Genomic DNA, 10,086 nt, shown 5'->3' on the forward strand with positions numbered 1-10,086 from the left:
AATAGCCCATCCACCACCATCACTAATTTTTAGCTGCACACATAATCGCCTGGGATAATACACACCTTTCCCAGGTTTCCTTGAGATATGTGACTAAGTTCTGGACAATGAGATATAAATAGAAATGTCATAGGCAACTTTTAAGGAGTGTTCCCAAAGAGCAAGCCTGAATTTCTTCAACCATTCCTTCTTCCTACTGGCTGAAATATGGATGTGATGGCTGGTTCTTGGGCAGCCATCTTGTACTATGAGGAAGACAATAGATATTGAGAAAGGAAGAGGAAAAGGACACAATCAAACCACATATCATCCTATAGCTCTCCCCTTTGGACATCATTCCCCTCGGCAGAGAAATTGATCACTATCTCATTTAAGCCTCTGACGCTTGATCAGCCACATTGGTATGATCTGGGCATTTGTTAGAAATGCAGAATATTGACCCCCACCCCAGACCTGCTGAATAAGAATCTGCATTTTAACAAGATCCACAAGTGACTTGTGCACAAAATAAAATCTAAGAGGCACTGGTTCCAGCTACTGTTATCTGAGAGGGGCCTGTCACTCAACAGTTGACCTCAGTTCTAACTAATGTCCCACTGCACAGTACTGCTGGGAGGATTAAATGAGTCATGAAGTCAAAGCATCTAGCACAAGGCTTTGCCCAGCATGGGGAGTGAGAGTTCATGGGTTAAATTGCCTTGGGGGTGGGTTCTGTGATGGAGCACAAATTTATGGCAACATTGCCATCTGCCATATGGGCCCAAGGACATCCCTAACTGTGTGAAACCTTGGAGACAGAGCAGAAAGGGTGCAATATTTGTTGAATACCATCTTTAGAGGTTTTGTAGAAGCCATTAATTAGGGACCAGGGGAGGGAGAGGTCCTGGGATGGGCCTTCCAGAGCCTGCTGCGCAGCTTTGACCCCAAATGGTGTAGACCTAGGGAGCAGGAGGGGAGGTTGGTCTTAGACCATTGAGTGGGGGTGGCATGGGAGGGACACAAAGCACTCTCTTCATACTGTCTGCGAGCGTGAGAATAGTCACATGTGGTCTCTCATTCCCGCACCCAGGCTGTGGAGGGAGAAACCTTCTGGCTGGGGAGTGGCTCTGCTGCTGTACTTATCCCAATTTTCCAGCCGGCCAGGCTTTATCTCTCCTGTGATGTGATTGATAGAGCTCTCCGCAGGGCCTCTCATTATGGTCTGAAGGACACGGTGGCCTAGTTTTCGTGCAGGGATGCAGGGAGCCAAATCATGCGGGGACTGTGGCCCGGGTGTTTTGGAGAGAGATGGGACTTTTCCGACCCGGAGGTAATGGGGTGGTTCTGAGGCAAGGGCTCCTGTAAAAATACCTGTGCTCAGCTGAAGCAGAGGGTTCCTGGAATGGAAAGAGCAAGAACTGATGTGGGCTCCACGTCCCTCGCATGCTGTGGCGGGCCTGCCCTGCTCCTGCCCTACTCTGTGCTGTCCACCGCTTGTCTGGGGGCTGGAGCATGCCACACGCTGACAGCCCGGGGAGGGCTTGGTGGGCACCCCTGCCAGGAGCGCCCACTTGGGTGGCTAGAGCAGCACTGTGCTCTGCGTGTGTGTGACGCGGCGTGTTTCTGTGTCTATTTCTCTGTCTCCATCATCTCTATTTTCTCCAATACCTGGAAGCAGAATCACAGCGCGTTGAGAGGTCTCTGGGGCCACATTGCCCCAGTTGTTGGAATCCTGGCTCTAGCTTTTGGACCATGGACAAATTACTTTGCCGTGTCACAGATTTTCTCTTTGTGATGGAGACCATCAGCTTGTTGCGAGAATCGAATGAGTTGGCCCACATAGAGTCCTCACAGTAAGCCCTCAATCAATGGTAGGTGATGCCTTCCCTCCCCCACCCAGGGTCCTACACACTGCTGCCCAGCAGCCTGAGCGCGAGGGACACTAGAAAGTCCTGCCCTCCTGCAAAGTGACATCTCAAGTCACAGCCACCTGGAAAAGCCTTCCCTTTAGCCATTACAGCAAAGCAAAAAAGGCTAGGGTTGAGTGAGAAGACCTGGCACCACCACTCACTGTGTGATCTTGGGAAAATAACTCATCCCCTTGAGCCTCAGTTTCCCCAACTGTAAAGTGGAGATGAAATGACATTGTCTTTGTCCTCCACATGCCCCTAGGGCTGGCTGGAACTCAGAGACGACTCTGCCTCCTCCAGTCTGTGTTCTCCCTCCCATTCATGGGACTCTTCAGATGCCACCTGTGTGCTGTGGCATTTACGTGAGTCAGATTAGGTCAGGCTTGCCACAATAACAAATTATCCTCGAAATCTGAGCTGGCCCCTTTCTTGCTAACACAGACTCTAGTGAGGGTCTGGGGATTCCCAGGGCAGCCCCTTGCCCCGTGGTGACTCAGCAATCCAGGTGCTTGAATCCAGGCTGCCTCCTACTCAACCCGGGGCTTCATTCACCACAGCGGGGAAGGAGAGAGCTGGAGGGCTGCACACTGACCCATAGATGCTTTATCCAGGAGTCCCAGGCAGCACTTCTGCTCACAGTCCATTGGCTAGAACCTTCCCGTGGCTTTGCCTCTCTGTGGGGAGGCGGGGCAATGTGGGGAGCACATGGTTACCCAGTACGCAGCAAACATCTTGCCAAAGAGTCTCTTTCCATCTTAACCTCTGCATTTGTTTTCTCAGCACCACGGGCCACTCAAAAACCTGCACAGGAGCTCCAGGCAAAAATGGCAGCGTCCCGGGGCCACGTCCAGCTGCAGGGGAAGAGCTGGCTGTGTCAGTACAAGTTGGGCCTCTTCAAGTGTGGGGAGAATGGGGAGAATTTAATCACAAATCCAAAGGTCCCACCAGGCCAGTGACCAAGTTCAGAGCCCGGGCCCGTGTGCCCTAGACTTCAAAACAGAGTAGGGAGAGGCCAGCCATCAGGAGGACGGACCTGCTGCCTGCAGTCACCGAGTTCGGGTAAGTCCCCAGGAGTCCCTGTCTCGTGAAATCCCCTTAATTCCATCCAGTTACAAACAAAAGGAGATGCTGTTTCTCCAGAGCCACTGATCCCTTAAGTGGCTTTCCCTGTTGCTTGGGTTCTTATTAAGGTTACTTGGGACTGAGTCACCTGTCCTTGAGTGACAGTTCAACTTGAAGGCAATGTCTTGCAGAGCTGCTGCCCCAGGGGCCATCACCAGGTGCCCTGCTCGTAGTAATCTCTTTTTAAATTACTGTTTTCTGCTTAAGCCCATTGTTGCCATGTGGGTGACTGACATTTTAGCTAAATGTCTTCCTGGGAGACATCATCCTGTCTTTTGAAGCAGTAATTCTTTCAGAGGGATTTTACCCAGGGGCAGAGATGGTGAGGTGAGGGGACTGCAGAGGCTTGGGCTGGAACCCTTCCCAGGCATGCAGCCCCAGCAGCCCAAGCTGTTCCCTGCCCTGAGGGGGCCACTTGTGCCTGAGGAGGAGAAGACAGAACGGGGACCGAGATCCATTCTCTCCTCTCCTAAGAGTCCTAGACACTCAGGGGACCTGTCGTGTCTGGGTTTCCCAGAAGCAGACTCTGAGACAAGGATTCAGATACAAGCAGCTAATCTAGAAGGTGATGCCCAAAAACTCTACGAGGTGTGGGGAGACAGGGAAGGGAAGGGCACAGTTTTCAAGCCCATCAGGGCTGCCGGCACCTGGGGTTTCCTCCTCCTCCCTGGGGAATTCCTGGAGGTGGAGTCAAACCCTCTCATCAGTTACCCCAGCCAAGAGATGCGGTGGTAAGGATTTATCTGCACCTCTGCTCTCCTGCTTCTGGGACAGTGTGTCCCTAGCCTGTCAGCTGGCTCTGTGCATTTCAGGTAGGGAGGAGCACTCCTGGGCAGCATGTCCCAGCGTTTGTGACACAGTCTTCTGAGTGCAGAGGTGGATGTCCATGAGCTCTGAGCCAAATTTGATCCATCAACAGGTTCCATGGCCCTGGCCACAGGGTGGGTTCCTGTGCAGCCAGGTGACCTGGAGCCGGTCACTGGGTAAGGCTGAAAGTGCAGCGAGTTTGGGTGTGTAGGGGACAGCCACTTGTGGACTGACTTGCTGTGCGGGAGGGGCTGCTTTTCTAGGAAGTCACATTGTTATGCAGCAATTTTGTTTTTGAGTGTTTCTTCCCAGGCGGAGGGCAACAACTGCGGTATATTTTTCAGGGCTGCAGATGCCGCTGTTTGCGTGGTTGCGTAGCAAACCAAAAGGAAGTCTCCTGTGGCCAAGGAGTTGGAAATAGACATGCGACCTTATGGACTGTGTGGTGCTGCTGTGACCTGCAACACAGGTGCCCGTCCACCCAGCCCACAGCAGCGCAGCCCTCTTTGACCTGTGTGTGTGACACAGAGGAAGGAACTGGTCTTGCACGGGAAACCAGCCTTTGTTCCAACCCTGAAATCATGCCACCGTCTCCTGGTCTGGACCTTCGGTGGCTCCAGCTTTCTTTATGCCCATCGTATTTAGAAGCACCCCTTTTCCTGGCCTCTTCAGGGTGACAGCTGTGTTGAGACACACACACACACGCACACATGCACATACACAGCACAGCCATTCCCTGATCAGGCCGTGATGCACCGCCCATCCCTCTCTCTGTTTGCATTGCCTTTGCGGTGGAGCCGGGGTCCTCTGCTGGGCCCTGAGAGCGGGCCAGGGGTCTTGGCGTTTCCCCGGAGACTTACCATGTGGTGGTAGGCAGCATTTGGTTGGCTCCTCACAGGGCCCTCTGCTGTGCTGCAGAAGGTGAGGATGCTGGGGACCCTGGTGTGGCCTTATTCTGGTGCAAGCTTCTGGGGTGCAGCAGGGTGGGTGGGGCATGCGTTCCTGGCCATCACTCCAAGGCCTTTAACTTGATTTCTCAAAGCCCCTTTGGAGAAAGCGTTCTGGGGTCGGGATCTGGGGCTGGGTGAAAAGAGTGTTAGACTCATGAAGAGCAGTGTGCGTTTGAGCTTTCCAGCAGTTCAAGAAGTTTGCCAGACATGAAAGGCCGGACGAGGCTGGTGATTAGATCCCTGGTTCGCCGCCAAGGACAGACTTTTGTTTTGTTTTGTTCTTTGTTTCTTTCAGATTTTGTCTTCCCCCGCCCCCACCCCACTTCTTTTTAGCTCTGTTTCTTTCTCTCTTATCTCTGTGCATCAGCATGGTTCTCTTTGTGTGTCTCTGCGTCTCTGTGTGTCTCTATTTATCTCTTTGTCTCAGTCTTTAAATGTCTCTGCCTCAGTATCTCTAAGCCTCTGTCTCTATTTCTCTCCTCCTCTCTCTGATGCTGTCTTTGTCTCTATCACTGTCTCTCTCTGTCTCTGCCTTTCTGTCTCCCTCTCTAGTGCTCTGTTTGCTCTGTCTCTGCCTCTCTCTGGCCCAGTCCAGAGCCCCTGGCATGAGGACATGGGTGAGTCAGGGCTGGCCGCAACTGGACACCTCAGGGAGACCAGCCAGGCCTGGTCCCTCTAAAAGGGAGTGATGTGTGTACTTTCGCAGGGGGGGCGGGGGGTAGAAATCTGGCAGTACATTCTGTCCCGGTCCCCATCTGGGGACTTCACTCTCAGTTGTCCCACCCCCATCCTTACCCCCACCAGAGGGCTGTTCTTGGGCAAAGCAGAGCAGCTTCACTGTCAGGCACGGGACATTCCAGTTTCAAGAGACGTTTAGGATTTATGTGCAACCAATGAATAAGGCAAACATGACATGGGACATTTGACTAGTTTATCTTGATCACTAAATGTCTAGGTGGTAACAAGACAACCTGACAGATGTTACCGGGAAAACTCGATATTTGGGGGTCACTTATATTTGAGCAAGGGTAGCATTCATGTTCACCTGTGCATTTGAGGGGCATGGGGACTGGTGTGCCCAGAGCCTGGAGGGCTCCCACGTCGCAGCCAAGGGAGGCTGTGGACCCAGATCAGTTTCCACTGTTCCTGGTTCTCTGCTGTTTCACAGCACTGGCTCCTCCTGGTCAGGGCAGACCTCTGCTGTCATAGCCTGAGCACCAAGATGTGGCCCAGGAGAGGATCCAGGGCTCTCCATCCATCTGGCCCTGCTCCTAGGTGCTCACAAAAGTAAATGACAGCAGAGGGGATGGGGCACATCCCAGGCACAGCATGGGGGCTGATCCTCCCAGCCTAAGGCTCAGCAACCACAAAGGGCTAGGTGAGAACACGCATGCGGTGTGTCGGGTGTGAGGGGGAGGAAATGGGCATCTGTGGCCTGTGGAACTCAGACGGGCAAAGTGGGCGACATGAGCAAATAATGTCTTTGTAGAAAGGCAAACCTGGCAGCTCTGCACTGAGTGCATAGAAGTAGAGGCAAGACAGGCCCTGGAAAAGAGATGGATCTATGAAATGCAGCCTCCAAGCGCAGATCTGATCTGAGAGGATCCACCACTCCATGACCCTGTAGCTTGGTAGTGTGTGCACGTGTGTGTGTGCATGTGCGTGTGTGCATGTGCGTGTGTGCACGTGTGTGTGTGCATGTGCGTGTGTGCATGTGTGTGTGCATGCATGTGCATGTGTGTGTGCATGTGTGTGCATGTGTGTTTGCGTGCATGTGTGCGCATCCGTGTGCATGTGTATGTGCATGCATGTGTGCATGTGTTTGTGTGTGCATGTGTGTGCATGTGTACGTGTGCATGTGTGCATGCATGTGTGCGTGTTTGTGTGCATGTGTTTGTGCATGTGTGTGCTTGTGCGTGTGTGCATGTATGTGCATGCATGTGTGCATGTGTATGCATGCATGTGTATGTGTGCATGTGTATGCGTGCATGTGTTTGTGTGCATGTGTGTGCTTGTGTATGTGTGCATGTGTTTGTGTGTGTGCATGTGTGTGCTTGTGTATGTGTGCATGTGTGTTCATGTGTGTATGCATGCTTGTGTGTGCGAATATGTGTTTTTGACTTGTGTCTTCCACTAAACTTCCATCTTTGACCACACCCCTTCCCTCCTTGCTCCTTCCTGCAAATCCACTCCTGGGAGACCCTGAAGAAAGGGTGGGCAAATAACATGGAGCTAAATCTTTCAAAGCTGGGGGAGGGAATGGGGTCAGAAGACTGGGCCCAATCAACCTTCTTTCCTCCACCCATGAAAGTGACCAATTTAGAGATTTCAGCAAATCCCAAAGGTGCTTGTTCATGCATCAGCTGTATTCACAACAGCCCATAAACTCCTCAATTGTTCAGACCAGCTATGGTACATCCACACACCGGCATGCCACTAGCAATGACAAGGAGCTTTGTGAGTGGACGCTGGTCGCAGCAGAATCTCAGTGACCAAGAGGACCCTGCCTGTCCAAAAGGATCCTGCCTGCACATGAGGAGCTCACCCTGCAGTTGAGGACCCCGCGGCACTCTATTCCTGTGTGATTCTGCAACCGGCTAAAGGCTCCTGGCAATAGAACGCACATCAGTGGTTGCCTTGGGGGAGGCCAGGACTTGGGGGGACCTGAGTTTTCTAGGGTGATGGAATATTCTGTATCTGGATGGTGTGGTGTTCACACAGGCATCAACATCTGTCAGAACTCACTGGGTTGAGCCTTCGATATCTACCTTATTGTATGTAAATTCTAACTCAAGAAAAGAAAACAGGCTGCCAATTCAGAAAAAGAAAGAAAAAAGAGGGAGCAGGAGGCATAGGATGTGGCCTGACCTCTCGAGGGTCCCTTGGGGTAAATACAGACACCCACCAGACCCACATCAGGCCTGGCAAACACGGAGCCGCTGTCTGCAGGGGTGGGCTCCTTACCTCAAGCCCCTGCGTGCCTCCCTGGCTCACCCCTTCCAGCCCTGCTGTGGGCTCCACGGACAGAGCTTCCCAGGTGTTAACAGAAGCCATGCATCCTGATTTTCATGTGCAGTCTCTGTTTTGTAATATTGGCTGCTAACACCTACATTTCAAAACACGAAGTGGTCCTCAAAGACCACATCAGGCCCTCTTGCTACTTTACCCCCTTATCCTTAAAAGTTTGTCCTCAAGAGTGTTTCAGATGGCCTTGGAGCTGCTGGAGGTTCCCTCGTGTTTTGAGCATACCACAAATTCCTGATGTTCTTCCATTCAAGTGACCAACTGAGCAGGCTGGGGCCAGGTCAAGAAGAAGCCATCTTGGGCCAAGCTGTGAGGAGTGGGTGCAGTGGCGTAGGAAGGGGTCCTGTGGGAGAGAATCCAAGAGGGAATGTCCTCCCTGAGATGAAATGTTTACTGGTGTGATTCTTGTGCTGCAGGTTGGGAGAAGGGACCAAGGCTCAGGTTTGGCTGGATGCCAGTCTCCCAGCGGGTCACCCTGGGTTTGGATCTGTGTCCCCGCTCAATCTCATGTTCAGTTGTAATCCCCAGTGTTGGAGGTGGGACGTGGTGGGAGGTGATTGGATCATGGGGGCGGATCCTTCATGAACAGGTTCGCCCCATCCCCTGTGGTGCTATTCTCCTGAGAGAGTTCTCACGAGACCTGTTTGAGTGTGTAGCACCTCCTCCTTCTCTCTTTCTGCTGCTCCCACCATGGGAAGAGGTGCCTATTTCCCCTTTGCCTTCTACCATGATTGTAAGTTTCCTGAGGCCTCCCAGAAGTTGAGCAAATGCCAGCACCATGCTTCCTGTACAGCCTGTGGAACTGTGAGCCAATTAAACCTCTTTTCTTTATAAATTACCCATACTCAGGCCAGGCACAGTGGCTTGTGCTGGTAATCCCAGCATTTTGGGAGGCTGAGGTGGGTGGATCACTTGAGCCCAGGAGTTTGAGACCAACCTGGCCAACACGGTGAAACCCCATCTCTACTAAAAATACAAAAATTAGCCAGGCATGGTGGCATGTGCCTATAATCCCAGCTACTGGGAAGGCTGAGGCATGAGAATTACTTGAACCAGGGAGGCAGAGGTTGCAGTGAGCCAAGATCACACCACTGCATTCCAGCCTGAGCAACAGAGTGAAACTCTGTCTTGAAAACAATAAAAAAAATAAAAAATTACCCATACTCAGGTATTTCTTTACAGTAGTGTGAGAACAGACTCATCCACATCCCATGAGGAAAGCTGGCCCCACTGGGGGGCTCTCTGCAGAGACGTGGCCTCCTGCCTTTCTCTCCAGGATACCCCAACGTCCTTCCACAGCCTCAGGGCCCAGGGTCCCCATCCACCTGAGCCAGGGCTACAGGTCTCCTCTCTTCCCTCCTCAGGCCCTGGGACTCCACTCCTAGCTCCATGAGGGGCTCACAGTGGTGACTCCCTCCCCGCAGGCTTTTGTCTTTAAAATGAATATCACAGCAGCTGTGAGGACTAAAGGAGGTGATGTCTGCAAAAGCAGTGATGGTTGTCAGCAGTGGAGTCTTCTGGAATCTCTGAGCCATCTGGTGATGGAAATGTCTCTATCGGTGGGAGAGAGGAGGGGCTTTTCCCGTGGTCTGGGTGCTGCCAGAGTCTTTCACATTGCCTGGTCCCAAGGTCTTTGATGGGTAAGCACGGTGGTGAGAGTGCAGGTTCTGGAGAGAAGAGCGAGTCAGCCTGGGTTCAGATCCAATCTCTGGGAACTTACGCACTGTGAGGCCCTAGGGAAATTATTTAATCCCTCTGAGCCTCAACTTTCTCTCCTCTAAAATGGGAAAACAACATTACCTGCCTCACAGGGCTGTTGTGAGGATTAAATGAGTTAATACATGTAAAACACTCACAGCCCTAGCCCATAAATGCTTGCAAAATAGGCCTTTCCCAGCTGGGGAAAACAATTTAAGGCCAATTATAGATGGATGTTGATGAAAGACTCTCTTTCCTGTAAGTAAAACAGTTGAGACTTATTCTCAATTTGAGTCACCACAGGGTAATAATGTGGAGGTGAAACAGCGTGGGCCTTGTCCTCCAAGAGAATGCAGGCTGCAAATCCCAGCCTAACTATACACCATCCTTGGCCAGTGCGGGTGCGGTTCTAGCTCTTCACTCCCTCCCTAGTTTTAGGATCGGAGTTTGCAGTTGCCGCTCTGGGGGCTGGTGTGCTTCCCGCGCCACCCCTGCCTCTGGGCTCAACCATAGGACTTGCCTTGGCCAACAGGATGTTAACAGATGTGATGCACGCAGAGGTCTGGGATGTGTGCACAGATGGGCTCGATCTCTTG

At 52.1% G+C, this 10,086-nt stretch overlaps 1 long non-coding RNA gene across 1 annotated transcript; it reads left to right on the forward strand.

Moving 5' to 3' along the window:
• The first annotated feature begins 207 nt into the window (after window positions 1-207).
• LOC140713498 (uncharacterized) lies at window positions 208-9,852 on the forward strand. The gene is made up of 3 exons (XR_012095598.1): window positions 208-1,850; window positions 2,670-2,948; window positions 4,163-9,852. It is a non-coding gene; the product is annotated as an uncharacterized lncRNA (long non-coding RNA).
• Window positions 9,853-10,086: the final 234 nt, after the last annotated feature.

The sequence above is a fragment of the Chlorocebus sabaeus genome, chromosome 15, assembly GCF_047675955.1.
Source record: "Chlorocebus sabaeus isolate Y175 chromosome 15, mChlSab1.0.hap1, whole genome shotgun sequence".
NCBI classification, from domain to species: Eukaryota; Metazoa; Chordata; class Mammalia; order Primates; family Cercopithecidae; genus Chlorocebus; species Chlorocebus sabaeus.